This window comes from Hermetia illucens, chromosome 1, assembly GCF_905115235.1.
Source record: "Hermetia illucens chromosome 1, iHerIll2.2.curated.20191125, whole genome shotgun sequence".
NCBI lineage: Eukaryota > Metazoa > Arthropoda > Insecta > Diptera > Stratiomyidae > Hermetia > Hermetia illucens.
Genome location: NC_051849.1, coordinates 105,287,951 through 105,303,127, shown reverse-complemented (window position 1 = coordinate 105,303,127; position 15,177 = coordinate 105,287,951). Strand labels below are relative to the sequence as shown.

The following is a 15,177-nucleotide window of genomic DNA, read 5'->3' as shown; positions in this document are numbered from 1 at the left end:
AAATAAAAGAAAATAATTCTTTACGACCCCGTGCATGTGAACTTACTTCGTTGTGATATTGATGAATTGATATGGGATGATGACGTCACATTGTAGAATGCACGAAATTTACAAAAAATGGCAAAGTTTCACCCCCTAAAACTATATAGTTGGATTTTTTTCAAACTTAATCGAATTATGCACTGTTATCCCTTATGCCCATGCCAAATTTTGTATTTCTGTGATCGACATGAGAGGGGTTTCCTGGTAAATTTCTAAAATGTAGAGATATACTATTATTAACTTTATTTCTGCAGATATCGAAACCGAATGCATTTTAAGGAAGAGATCTCGTAGAGATGCACCACTCTGATTTTTTTCAGATTTTTCGGTTAGTTACGTTCTGAGAACGGGACCCGTTACACTTTTTGATGGTCTTATTTTGAGCCCTCCCTCTCCTATGCTTCACGCGATATCAAATATAGAACTAGTTGCTAAACGTACTAATTGAGCGCTTTCATTTGATACCCAACTTGGCCGCATACTACGAAAAAATGTTGCACCCTCCGTTCACATGTACGGGGGGTCCCTATTACCACATGCTCTCCCCAATTTTCGTGACAATTGGTCCAGTCGTTTCCAAATAAATCGGATGTGACAGACAGATAGACATCAAATTGAGTTTTGTTTCACAAAAAACATTAAAAAGAGCAAAGAGCAAAGTTGACAAGAATTAATTATTTGTTAAACAAATTGGGAAACCGGAAGCTGGACGCTTTAGGTATGAAAAGTTTTGTGTATTTCTTTTATAAAGACATTTGAATGTGCATTAGTCCCAGTAAAACGTAGCACGTAATATATGGATATATAATATTATGTGAGAATATAATATAATCATAAGACGCCGACATTTTACTACTGTCACTGATTGCAAAGTCGTTCCCTATGAAACCACCTCAACATCGGCCGTTGATTGCCGTCCTGCGAATTAAGCCAACGATAAAACAGCGTGAGGAACGCACTGGCCCGCCGCGCATTAAATGGTGGCGATTTGGTGAGAAGAAAGAAGAAACGGTCTCACTCATACGATTGCTGACCATTACCAATGTCACCAAATGAAAGACACGATCCACAAAGCGGCTTCTGCAACCCTCGGGGTCACCAAGCCGGGTAAGCGGTACATCAACCGAGATACTTGGCTTTGGAATGATGATGTTGAAATGAAGGCCCGTGAAAAGAAACGCCTCTACTACAAATTTTTCGACTATAAAACGCCTGCTAATTGGAAAATTTATAAGAATGCCAACCGGGAAGCAAAGAAAGCGGTCGCTGAAGTCAAGGAGGCACTAAAACAAATTAAATCGGGGAAAGCAACAGGACCTGACGACATCGCATCTGAGCTCTGAAAAGTGAAGAGCTGGGACCCAACACTGTGACTCAGTGAATTCTTTAACCGGGTTATTCAGGAAGGAAGAACATCATCTGACTGGCAAGAAAGTACCACTGTTCCAATATGGAAAAAGAAAGGTACCCCAGCAGAATGTTTAAATTACCGTCCGATCCGGTTACTTTCCCATACCATGAAGATTGTTGAACGCATTCTTGACAACCGTATTCGCGAAATCGTTGAAATAACCGTGAATCAACCCGGATTTGTCAAGAACTGCGGAACTACTGACGCAATACACGCTGCGCGGTTACTCATGGAGAAACACCGTGAGAAGCATCGCCCTTTCTACATTGCCTTTCTGGATCTAGAGAAAGCGTTTGACAGTGTACCACATGGACTCATGTGGTATGCTTTACGACAACACTTAGTGCCAGAAGAACTCATGCGCATGGTTCAATTGCTCTACCACGACTCGAAAAGTAAAGTTCGAAGTATGGCGGGTGTATCAAAACCGCTTCGTGTCTCTGTTGGTGCTCATCAAGGAAGCGCCCTCTCACCACTCCTCTTTGTTCTTGTTATGGACACCGTCACACGGGATATCCAACGTCCAGCGCCCTACACACTGCTTTATGCAGATGATGTTTTCCTAGCATCTGATAGCAAAAATGTTCTCGAGCAACTTGTTCAAAAATAGAATGATCGCCTCATGCAACACGGTCTCAGATTGAATTTAAACAAAACTGAATTTTTGACGACCTATCCCCATGAAACAGGCGCAATCACTGTCAGCGGCAGTGATCTGCCCAGAACTGAGCGATTTAAATACCTCGGGTCAACGCTATCAGATAATTGAGAACTGTGTTATGAAATTGCTTCACGCATTAATACAACCTGGGTGAAGTGGCGTTCCACAACTGGTGTTCTTTGTGATCGACGTATCAACGAACGTCTCAAATCTAAAGTTTACCGCAATGTCGTCCCTCCTGTCGCTCTCTATGGTTCTGAATGTTGGCCGACAATAAAAGACAATGAACGGCGTCTTGCGGTAATGGAGACGAAGATGCTACGATGGACTAGTGGCATCACACGTTTAGATCACATCCTAAATGAGGATACCCGCGATCGTTATGGGGTTGCACCGATCGTGGAAAAGTTGCGAGAGAGGCGTCTTCGATGGTATGGTCACGCAATTCGTGCAAACGAGAGTTCACTTGCCAAGATTGGTCGGAACATCGAAGTCGATGGTAAATGACCAAAAGGCAGACCTAAACAACGGTGACTTGAAACGCTGGATGGGGATCTGAAAGCCTCGAGATTGCACCCAGATCAGGCATTCGATAGAGCCAAATGGCGAAGCCGATCACGACGAGCCGACCCCGCTTGTAAACGGGACGAAGGCTGAAGAAAAAGAAGAAGAAGTTAGTATTTTCCGAAGCCGGTCTTAGTTTTGACATTTGTTAGAAAGACGGCGAGTGTGGGGACAAAAGTGATAATTTCTTTAATGGACTCATTCTCAGAAAACACTCAACCGAAAAATCTGAAAATATGCAGGAGGCTGCCACTGGATGATGCTTAGGGTCTAAAATACCCTGGATGCCAATATCTATTCTGGCTGCGGAACCACCCTTAAGTTCATCCTAGGAAATTTCGCAGCACTCTAGGGTATAACAAAAAGTATGATCCTTCTAATAATAATAATCGTTGGCACAACAATCCATATTGGATCAGGGCCTTGAAGTGTGTTAGAGCACTTCATTCAAGACCGTAACGGTACACTACAGAACACTGTAGGAGGCAATGTGGTCAGCATTACGCTCGCCCGAGATTATTACCCTGATTTGACTCAGGTACTCATTCACAGCTGAGTCGACTGGTATCCGACGTCAAATCACGATACAAATCCCACTGCCGCCAGCGAGATTTGAACCGCGACCTTCCGTACGACAGCCTTGTGCTCTAACCACTCAGCTATCCGGACACTAAGATCCTTCTAAGTTTGGTGGAAATCGTACTATTATTAACAAAGTTGTCGCTTCTTGGCAAATTCAAGACTGAATGTGGATATTCTCACATAATATTGTAATCACATATTAGGCGCTACGTACTAATGGGTCTATGCACAGTCAAATGATATATTATTTTAAAAGAAATACACAAAATCAGGTATGAAACCTGAAGCGTCCAGCTTCGGATTTTCTGACTTGTTTTTTTATCGAAAACTGCTCAAACTCTGGGCTAGGACAGCCGCCATTTTGTATAATTTCTAGAAGTGACCATTTCAAATTTCGTCGTTTTCCTATGTATTTTAACAGAGAACTAATCCTTCAAACGATATCCGTTTTGAGAATGATGGGGCCCTAAGTCCGCATCAACTTAATGCTTGACCGGACCAAATAGGAAGCAACTTACCCCCATCATTCTCAAAACGAATATTTTCAGCTCTGGCCAAGCTCTGGTCAATAAGGCGGATTTGCGCTCAATATAATTCGTAGGCATGTCGTGTTCTACGAATTATATAAAGGAGCACTCAACGTCTGCGAGCCGCTACGGTCACGCTGCTCCCCAATCGTCAGACGCTGCCTCACCTCTGTCCGTGAGGCAGCGTGTGACGATTTGCCTCTGCCCTGGTAAGAAACCGTAAAGCCGTCATCGCTTGACTTACTTCAAACGATGTTACTAACTGCAAGTTCCCGACTTCTCATCAAATTTCGTCTCCATAAAAGCAACAAATAGACAATGAACTGATTTTAAGAAAGCTTAGTTTTACACAAAATCTTAAAAGTGAAGATTGATTAAACTTGGGGAGCTTCTAATGTGAATAGAAGAGATTCGTAAGATCGAGAGCGAGATTTCAAGAATGCACAGAGTCGACCAAGAAACCAAGATGGAGCTTTTCGAAACCTCCAGAGTTGTGGCGGTACATCATTCGATAGAGAATCAGCAATTTCTGTAAATGAACACAAAAGTGCTACAAGAGAAATTGGAAACCTGCGGGAACAATGGTTACCAACGAAAAAGCAAAGAGCTGCCATACTCTTTTTGGGCACTTTAAAGTATCTATCATTCTCACTTAAATATGTAAAATGCAATTCTAAAAGGCAGGAACGCGATTGCGATGTCCGTGAGTATTGACTGTAGGCGTTTCTAAATACTTTGTGATGCTACCAGAGAACATAATGGATCTATGCTAAGGCAGAGATTTCTATAGCCCTAGTGGTCCGTTATACTCAACTCCTCCATTTAACGAAATATTCCGAAGCTAGAGCCCACCAACACTAAAAACCTGATGTCTGATGTGTCCATATGCGAGGCACTCACATAAAAAATATTCCGTGGATTCCTCTTCCTCTTTACAAGAAGTATCATTTTAGAGAAATACTTTTCTGAATATATGTCCATCTAGTGAATTTTTCCCCGCCGAAATGCCAACAAATTTTCTTGCTTTCGTCAGTACAATCTTTGCAGTATCTTTGATTGGTTCGGTCACGAAAAGTTTGGTGAGTCTAGCAACATAAAGGCTCTGGCACCTGCCATTATGGGAAACTCGCTCCCAAGTTATGATAGCAGCATAAGCCAATTCTACAGACACTCCAAATGCTGGTTCCACATTCCTTCATAACTTTTGTAGTCATCAATGGACTGCTCAACGTGACTCAATTCAGCTTGATTATCGCTACCGACCGGGATGCGCCAGCCTTTCAACTCCTCCTAAATCACTAAGGTTGCTACCCTTAGCATATGTTTTAGCCTGAAAGACTGTGGCATATCATAATACCCTGACAAAAAGTTCTTTGCAGTGTGGCTAGTCTACAGTGAAAACTCTTTTTTTTTCGTGTTAGGCTACCACGCTATAGATACATAAGGGAACATTCATGTGAAGACAAAATTCCGTCTGCACGGCCCGTAAACTGTGAAAGCTCACCTCACCCTTACCTCTTTGTTATAAACAAGCTTTATGTCTAGAATAACTCATAGACATTTCACCTCGTCTGAGAGTTGAAGGATTGTACCCCTTATCTCTGGAGAGCAGGGACCATTCAGTTTCCTCCTTTTTGTAAATGATACCAGCAGATTTGTACTTACTAAAAGCCCACGTCTGAGACCCCAACTGTTAATCACATCAACAGCACGTCGCGTATTTCTATCTTCAAATCTACATAGATATTTCTATCTTGAGCGTGTATTGCCAGATTTTACAGTTCAAATAGTAGTCAGTCTTCTTCTTTTTCTTCAGCCTTTGTCATGTTCACAAGCTGGGTCGGCTCGTCGTGATCGGTTTCGCCATTTGATTCTATCAAATGTCTGATTTGATTGCAATCGCGAGGCCTTTAATCCCCATCCAGCGTATCAAGCCACCGTTGTTTTGGCCGGCCTTTTGGTCGTTTACCATCGACTTCGATGTTCAGACCAATTTTGTCAAGTGAATTCTCATTGGCGCGAATTATGTGACCATACCATTGATGGCGTCCCTGTCCACGATCGGTGCAATCCCATATCAATTGCGTATATCGTCATTTCGTTGCGGTTTCCTGGTGCACAGTAATATTTGCATTAAAATAGCATAGGTCCACTTAACTCCATCGACACCATGCCCTCAGGCATAGAGTTTTCGGAAAACTGCGCAGTGTAAAGTCACACCAATGTCCCGTTAGGTACTCGCTTTTCAGAGCTGTGCCCTCATTCTTTGAAACCAAAGAGTGAACATTAGATTCACAGGATTTCGCACGCTGTTAAGCATGTTAGTTCTTATTTAGCGGGTGCAAGCTATGTGCCTTCTCGCGAAAGAGACATTTCAGTGAGAATGATGTTAAGTTTATTTGCCTGAAACTCTTTGGATTTGAATATTCATCTTTCCCAGGCGTTGGTACGAAGTCTAATTCAACCTTCTGCTAAGAGGTCGTTTTTAGTGTTTTCGTTCTCATTCCGTCTTCAAACACGACTCAAAAATCGTCTAGTTGATTTCCTGAGTATTTTGGTTCTATTTGAGAACCGAATAGTCGCTTTGGCCTCGAGCAATAGGATAAATTTCTTTAAAGCACGCTAAAGGGTATAATTCAGAGTTTTCAGTTGATATTTTATCGGAGTCGTTCGTCGCCTAGGCAGCTGGACTTTATTGCTAAAACGTTCATTGAACTCTGTTCAATCCGTTTTCCTAGGATTCCGTCTGTTCGTCAGTCTAAATTCCAAGTTCTCATGAACTGAGTCTTTAATTAACTCTAACAACTTTGTAGTGCAGGTCGATTACTTCACTTCGTCTTGGCCCCAGGAACGTAGAAGCTCAACCTACCTTTGGGGTAATCAGACCAGTTGAAATGATAAAATCAAATAGCAAATAGGATTGCATCAGTTACTGCCGCAATAAATATACTGAGCATTCGCATCAATACCTATTAAGAGTTGAAGCCGCATACACTACCAAATCCCTTAGTTCTTGCATCGACTGGGGACACAAAGGACCATAGGACAAGTAAGCAGAGGAAACAGCATAGTTATCTTTTACAATTTTGACATCAAGTCTCAGGTTCTCAATCTCGACGTTCTCACTAAAGAGAATCGTATCCCTTTTTTTTTGATCCAATATAGCAGATTTTGTTAAGACGAACCCATGGCCCTTGTACTAGAAATATATTAAGGTAGCTTTGCAGCTTTGTTAGTCTTAATGCCAGTAGATAGAAAGAGGACTTGGCATGCTGCATGTTAATTTGTTGAACCTTTATGTTTGTAGATATAATCGTAGTCTACTGTGGAAACCGCAGCCAACTACAGAGTATGTTACGCTCAGTATGGAGATGATTGAAGCTGCCAGCTTGTCCCCAGATTCCGCCGAAAGTTCCAATTTTTCTGGACATTGTCATACTTGTTGATGCAGCAACGTCGTTGTCCTCATTCCCAAAAAGCTTCATCTTCTTTCGAAATAGCGTCCGCTGTTTTCGGCCTGGCCATGGCATCGATCTATTTCCACGCGGTGAGAGGGTATCCGGATATTATCACAGTAAATGTTGGTTTCTTACCGCCACCCCCGGTAGAGGACGGGGGTAACAGGATACACAGGAAGAAGAAGAAGGTCCTCCCTTTCTAACATCCCTAGTTAAAAGGTTATGGCGCTTCAAAAATGAGCTATTTTGTTAACAAAAACTAGCTTAACTTATTGGTATGGAAATTACCGCCCTAATGTGCAAAGGATGAGTCACTTCCGTGGTATGGGACAGCCCTGTCTGCAATACCCCTTACATAGGCCCTTTTCAAGGTACCCGCTTATCTTTCTAAGGGTGGGGGAGGTGAACCGCAGCGATTTTTAAACCGCCACGGATTGGGTTTGATGAGGAGAGACCTCCTCTTCTGACCTTATAAAGTTTTCGCTCCCTCCAGGGGTGGGACTGAACATTGGATGATCGACCAGGCAAGTGTCAACCAACAGTGCTGCTGAAATATCTGAAGAGGAAGACTCACCACTGGAAGCAGAACGAATCCGAGCCTCTATTTCACCAACTGCTTCAAGGAAAAGTGTTTAGTTACGGAGCAACTGCAATCCTCGAATATTAAGAGGCTCCATCAATATTGAGAATCAATCTTCATGAAGCCGCATTCAATTACAACGAAAACTACAGTTACAAATTACATTATTCTAATGGCTATATTCTGCTAAAATTGTCGCATTTTGGAGTTTATATACCGGAACTATTCAAGAATCCACATACTTTACGCCATATTAAATGTAAATACAATGCATGTTTTTAAATCACCAATTCGATATCCCTAAAAGCTGTCTGGCGTCCTGACCTATGCCATCGCTCCATCTCAGGCAGGGTCTGCCTCGTCTTCTTTTTCTACCATAGACCTATTGAGCCGGATTTTATCCACAACCGGACGGTCATGGTATCGCTCATAGATTTCGTCGTTATATAGGCTACGGAATCGTCCATCCTCATGTAAGGGGCCAAAAATTCTTCTTGCTAAGAACCCAAGTCTCCGAGGAATACATGAGGACTGGCAAGATCATTGTCGTGTACAATAAGACCTTTGGTCCTACGGTGAGACGTTTCGAGCGGAACAGTTTTTGTAAGCTGTAGTATGTTATACTTTCCGAATATGCAAAGAAAAAATTGATTTTCAACCGATTTCACTGTATACCCCTTTAAAGTGAACAGGCTGAAATACACATCCAGATATATTACCAGGGCCGTAGAGAGAAAATTCTGGCCTGGGGTGAAAATTGTGCGAAAAAATCGGGCACGGGCTGAAAATTATATGTGGCCCCCATATTATCCCCACTTTCATAGGAATTTCTATTGTAGGCCCCCGCACTTGGGGGACTTTTTGCGTCTAGTAATAAAATCACGCATGGTGGCAGGCAAAATGAAAGCTGCTAAACTGAAAAGTTTTTTCCGCTATTTTCAGTTTCGTGAAATTTTTCACCATGCGTAGGGCTTTTAGTGTCACAAATAACTATCTAACCCTAACATCTTGAAAATGAAACTCCTTACTCAAAAGTTTTGCAATTGTAACTTAATTTTCTTTTTATTGTTAGCCTGCAATGAAATTTTCTTTTTCTTTTAAGTGAAATTTTTCGGAAAAAACGCTACTCATTCTAAGAACTCCTGTTTAACTAAACCCTTCAAACTTTCTATTTGGAGAATTTCTGAAGAAAGAAAACTTTAAACTAACTAAAAATTGAAATACCAAGTTGATTTTATCGTGAAACTACAACCGCTTGAAGAACGTCGAAGATATTTATACGAATTGAGAAGTTTTCTATGGACAGAATAGAAACTATTCCGATAACAATCGAACGCTTTTTCAACCCTATGGAGTAAATCATTCTTTAACACGGAGTCAAAAAAGTATTCTTACTGCATTTTTTTCTTCTCCAATGAACCACGAAATGTGGAGTACGGGATATTCGGGCACCGTTCTTCTGTATTTTCTATTTATTAAACAAATTGTAATTACAGATATATTCTAGAAAATCTAAAAATTAGAAACACTGTATCTTGCCTAATATTATATGCAAAAAAAATGTTAACTCGACTATATGTAGGTAATTTCTCGACTCCATGATTGTATATACATACATTCGTAAATGGATAAATTAGCAAAAATTGTCTAACAAACCAAGTTCTCATTCCGTTGCAAAGAGGAGGCCCGAGAATTCCAGCATACTCGAATGCTTTTCACTTTTCACAACAAAATTATCGTCTACTTTATAATTATGGAAATTTTCCACTTTGAAAATTACCATTTCATTGTTGAATGATGTGGAATTTAAACCATCAAAGATCGCCTATCCTCACTTGCCACAGCAACTGCTTGCTTTATAGCAAGCATTAATAAATAATCGGAGACTTGCGTGCTGTGCGCTTTTCAATTCATAAAATCCAGAATAATTCTCAGGAATTTTCATAGGGACTCCGCCGTATTCGCGTGTACGGAATACACTGTACAAGTGGAAAAACCTATATCAATATCAGGACCTTACAATATCAACACCTCATTAGCTTTTTTATCCAATTGATGCGCATTCACTGCAAGAACATTAGTCCCCACTTTACTCCAATATTTTAAAATGCTCTTATGGAAATCTTCATTCGTCAGATAGATAGATCTTAATACGAATTCTGCCAGGCATGTGTAAGCGTAATAAATCATCGATAAAAGCATCAGAGTCATTAATCAAAACGTAAGCTCGAACTTCAATACACAAGCTACATAGGGCTGAAACCGTAATGTCCTTACAGTTAAAAACGTGTATTTGTATATTGTCATTTAAATCGCAGAGTATATGGGATCCAGTGATGGGCGAAGATGCAAAAGGCAAGCGGCTCCTTGCTCTCTTCTGCTAAACACACCCATAAGCGATTACATAATCAAGACAGAACAGAATCAGCCCAGGGACACAGCGCTCGAATTGAGGCACAAACCATGCACAGGACTCCTTTGGCTGCGAGAAATGAATAGATGAAAAGTCCTTTGGGACTCTCCGGTAGCTACAGAACGGTAGGTCTACTTACCTTTCTGTTATCAAATTACATAAAAGTCCAATATTAGGTAATAATCCAGAGTTATATCCTTTTGTAAAATTTGCTGGTTCATAATTTCATTATCAGTACACACTTCACTTTACTGGAACGACATGCGTTAATACAAAAACCGTTACGGGAACTTAATAACTTTTCATCCGTTCTGACCAGACTTGAGGCACGGAAAACGCGCGACTGGTAAATGAGTACCACCACAAACCTCACTTTCACATGGTTTCAATTTCACTTATCACGACCGCACTCAGGAGTGTATCCTCCTGACCCTTCGAGAACTCAATTCGGAATATCTCACGACAGCAGCATCACTGTCTGCACTGGGTGGACAACCAGAGTCCGAACTCTGAACCAACGCGAGTAGACACCGATTTTCCCTGCTAACACAGAACTTGACCTCTATCGGGCGAAGAAGAATGGAATGGAACCGCACTGTCGAACATGAGCTTTCAGTATATCACAACATAAATCCACGGAGAGACCATCAACTTCCTGCCTCCTTAGGTCACATTTTACCCAGGCAAAGGCATTCGCACATCAGCTCAGTCACACGGAACTTTGCAGAAAGGATAACCAAATCCAAAACGTTACGGCGACATGTACACGAGCTTCACGAACAACGGCAAGGACACGAGTCCTCAAAACATGGAAACTTAATGGGGCCACTGTATGCCAAATGTTTTTATCTGTTTATTGGTCGCTTTGCCTATTATTTAGTTTCTTGTTTGATAACAAACAGTCCTGGGACGCGGACACATACAAACGGTTTGCACTGCGCTTCTCGGCCAAACGATCTATTCTCGAAGACAACCCGCAGGACACTGCTTTCCATCTCAAGAAGAAAATCACGGGAAAATTTTCCGCTAAGCAGAACGGATGAAAGCTCGTGAAAGTTTGAATTTCCAACCTAGAAAAAGAGATTTAGATAAAGATCCCGTAGAGGATGCTGGAGTTTGGATGCCAGATTGGAAACTGTAGAATTGAAATATAGAACTCGCTCGAGTAACTGGGAACAAATTCGTATGGCCTTCTGGCAAAATAAACGTCTTGATAACTCGATTTGAACCATTATAACACCGAAAAATTGCAATTACTAGCAAATTTGTTTTGAACGTTATAATTTCTATACATTTTACTTTTCTTTCGTCGTCGTCGCCGTCGTGCTCGTAGGTTTCTCGCCCAGCGAGTCCTTTTGGTCTCACTGTAGAGTCTCAGTTTCTTCACGTATCTTTTGATGTTCTACTGTCCCATCCTGCGGCTAACGTAGACTAGCAGGAGAATGAGCCTGCACGAGCGCAAATTTTTCAAGTTAACTAGCATCCTGAAGATAAAAGGCATTCGGAACGTCAAAAAGACGAGGGTGAAAGTAATCTTTGGCAGTAATGGGAACGCAAACTGTTTAGTCCAAAACTATAAAATTAAAGCTCTCCGTCCAATACCTTTACTATTATAAAAGTTCATCAACCGCTTTAGAATTTTCAAGAGAGTCCCCCACGCCTTCACAGAGGATGAGGTCCTCACGGATACTCTCCCGGACGTCAAACTTGCCAGGGTCCCACGACTAAACAGGAGGAACCCTGATAACCTACAACCTACAAGAATACATTCCTTCCACCACAGTGAAACTGGCCTTTTTCAGAACTGAGCATCAAGAACACACCCTTTCGAATACACCCAGATCATCGTGGAATACTTCATCCCCAACCCCAGTCAACGCTATAAGTCAGACGTCTGGTCCACGAGACAAAAATCTGTCTGTCTGTTAATGCAGTATTTTCAAGCTGCGGTAAACTGACAAATGTTCGGATCCTATAATAATGACGAAATGTAAACCCTATTAAAAATTCTTTACCAGCGCTAACAACATTGACATCATAGCGCTACAAGAGGCCTTCGACCTAAAGTCCCCCCATAACCGGATTTCACGAGACAACATAATAAGGAAGGCTAGAATGGACGGTTATGGTAAAGTGACCATTACTTTCCGCAGGGGCACCTGCTTTCGCAAAATTATATACCTTTTGGATATGGGCATAATTATTACAAAAACCGAAAATTTCAATCCTAACCTGACAATAGTTTCGACATATTTCTTTACATCCACTAAGAGAGAATTTTCACCACCGAGCCCAATAAAGTAATCAACTTCTTAGACATGAGGCAAAATTTCCCAATAACCGGGGATCTGAATGCGTGCGCTAAATTCTCTGGGGATTCATCATCTCCTGGCTTCAGTAATAAGTTTTGGGGACAAACTAACCGACTCAAACCGTTCCGGGATCGTAAGGAAAGCTTACATGGCTGGAACGACACGAAGCGCTTCCACTTCCCGAACCTCGTGGAAAACATCGGTTCAGACGTCTTCCCTCTAGGGCAAATATACCCTTATGTCACTGAACCTTTCTCCACCGAGTTCCACTTTATCCTTTTTAAACACAGAAAGCGGTCTGCCCCAGGCAAAGATGGAATCATGTACAATTATAATACTTTCAATGGCTGAGCCCAACGGCGCAAGAGGTTCTGCACTTCGGAGGGTTGATCTGAAGTCAAACCAATTCCAATTCTAAAGAAAGGAAAGACTCAGAATGTTTATACAACTGCAGACCGACCTCCCTCCTAAATACATTTTCTAAGTTTGTAAACTCCATAGTGAAAGCCAAGCTCAGTCAGTGCCTCGAGGACTACCACATTCTCCCCAGCAACTACCTCGCCTATAGAAATCACAGGTGTACCACCTCCTACCTCAAACAGCTATCATGATCATCGAGAAGAGCTAAAAAAAGCCATGTCCTCGTTCATCCGTTGACAAGAGGGCGAGTCTGTCCCTTTTGATTAACGTGATGTTTGACACGAATGTCCCCCTGACATCATCCAATAGACTTGGAGGATCATGTGTAACAGGAAACTGTGTATGTGCAATTGTCAGGCATGGGTAATCAATGCCTTGATCCAGGGGTGTGCTCTGAGGCCGATACTCTTCAACATCTACACATGCGTTCTTCATGAATAATGCGCCAACAATATGGAGATCTTCCAGAATGCGGATGATTTCCCTATCATATTAACAAGGGACTCCAAGGAGAAAGCTCCAGACATCCTGTACCAACGGGAATGTCTCTTCTTAATCTTCGAACATTCTGCACCGTCGCCTCCTCAAAGGCACAGATATATTTAGACTCAAAATCAATAGCGTCCTATTTCTTTCTTGGGGAGAGGGATATCGGCTTCACTAGCAGTAAAAAGCAAAGTCAAAAAAGCTAAAAAGCTACAGAACCTCTGCGCCGAAAGCCAGCTAGAGTCTTCACCCGAAAGAGGTCCTTAAACTACGTAGAGGGTTGTTGAGACGCTTCCTAGGATACGCCTCCTCAACAATGTTTTTGTCCAAATATCTTTAGAAGAAAATCGTGGCTGCCTCCCTCAAGCGATGTTTTGCCTCAACAGACCCACTCCAACTCATATCACCTTTGCTCTACCTAACGAGCCCCCTCCCTCCTCTGGAAGAAGCTAGAGAAATTCTGATTGCCAAACTCCTCACAGGCCTCTAACAAATTAACCGCATAAATTCTATACAGGTATACATAACCCTATCGCAATAGAAACCCCACCAGAAGCGACCTTGCCTCCAGCTATGAGAAGGAAAACCACAAATTGCAAGCCATAGCTTTCACGATCCTACCAAGCGATGCTTCGGTTGACTACATGAATTCCGAATCCACTGTTTATTCACAACTCGAACCACTCTGTTCTCTGCTGAGGACATACGCAGTTTCCATCCTCTCGGCCGAGCTCCTCGCTCCCAGGCAAGCAATAAAGCTGCCAGGTGATGCAAAGGTCGACAAAATTATCATCATCCTAAATTCCCAGGTACTACGATTGCTGTCAATTGCTGCATTGAGAATGCGCACTTTTTCTTAAGAAGCAATAGCTTCCCTATTTCATTTTCCTTTTTTCAGGCCTCCGCTCTGCACCACGATAATAATAACTTTGGCTACCACTATTACTGCTGGCTCCGAGATGGTACAATCAGTAGACGCATTTCGCAAAACTCCTCACCTCCACCTTATTAGAATCAAATCGATGTCTGTCTGTCTGTCACATCCGATTTATTCGGAAACGGCTAGACCGAGTGTCATGAAACTTGGTGGGAGAGTGTGGTCTGTTGTTTCCTTTACATACAGTAAATGGCACCATTTTGTGTTGAGGTTGAAGGGGGGCTGCCCATACATGTAAATGGAGGATGCAAATTATTTTTTGCACAGAATGTGGTTACGTGGGGTTGTGGGGTGACAAACGAAAGGGCTCAGTTGGTACTTTTCGAAACTGGTCCTATACTTTATATCGGGTGAAATATAGGGGAATGAGGACTCAAAATATGACCTTCAAAAAGTGTAACAGGTCTCGTTCTCAGCACCTATCCAACCGAAAAATCTGAAAAAAAACACAGTTGTGTATCTAAACGAAATCTAAGCCTCAAAATATATGCACAACTGAAGTTAATAATAGCAGCAATAGGAACCCCCCCCCTCCCATTCGTGCTAGATATATATAGAATTTGGCACTTGCATAAAGGATAACAATAAGGCGTAAGTTCGGGAAGTTTGAAGAGAAAACAACTATTATTAACAAAGTTTTATGCAGAAGGAGAAACTTTTACATTTTGTGTGAATTTCGCGCATTCTAAAACGTGTATGACGTCATCATAACATATCAATTCGTTAATACATCAACAAAGTGAGCTCTTACGAATGAGGTGTCGCAGGGAAACATTTCGTTTTA

General features: G+C 41.8%; 1 protein-coding gene across 3 annotated transcripts in view; it reads right to left on the bottom strand.

The window, feature by feature from the left end:
• LOC119661346 overlaps positions 1-11,186 on the bottom strand; it is a 295,095-nt gene extending 283,909 nt beyond the window's left edge. For all 3 annotated transcript variants that reach the window (XM_038070648.1, XM_038070650.1, XM_038070649.1), the window contains exon 1: positions 10,378-11,186. The gene's annotated coding sequence lies outside the window, so the exon portion shown is untranslated. The remainder of the gene's footprint in view (positions 1-10,377) is intronic.
• Between the last annotated feature and the right edge of the window lie 3,991 nt (positions 11,187-15,177).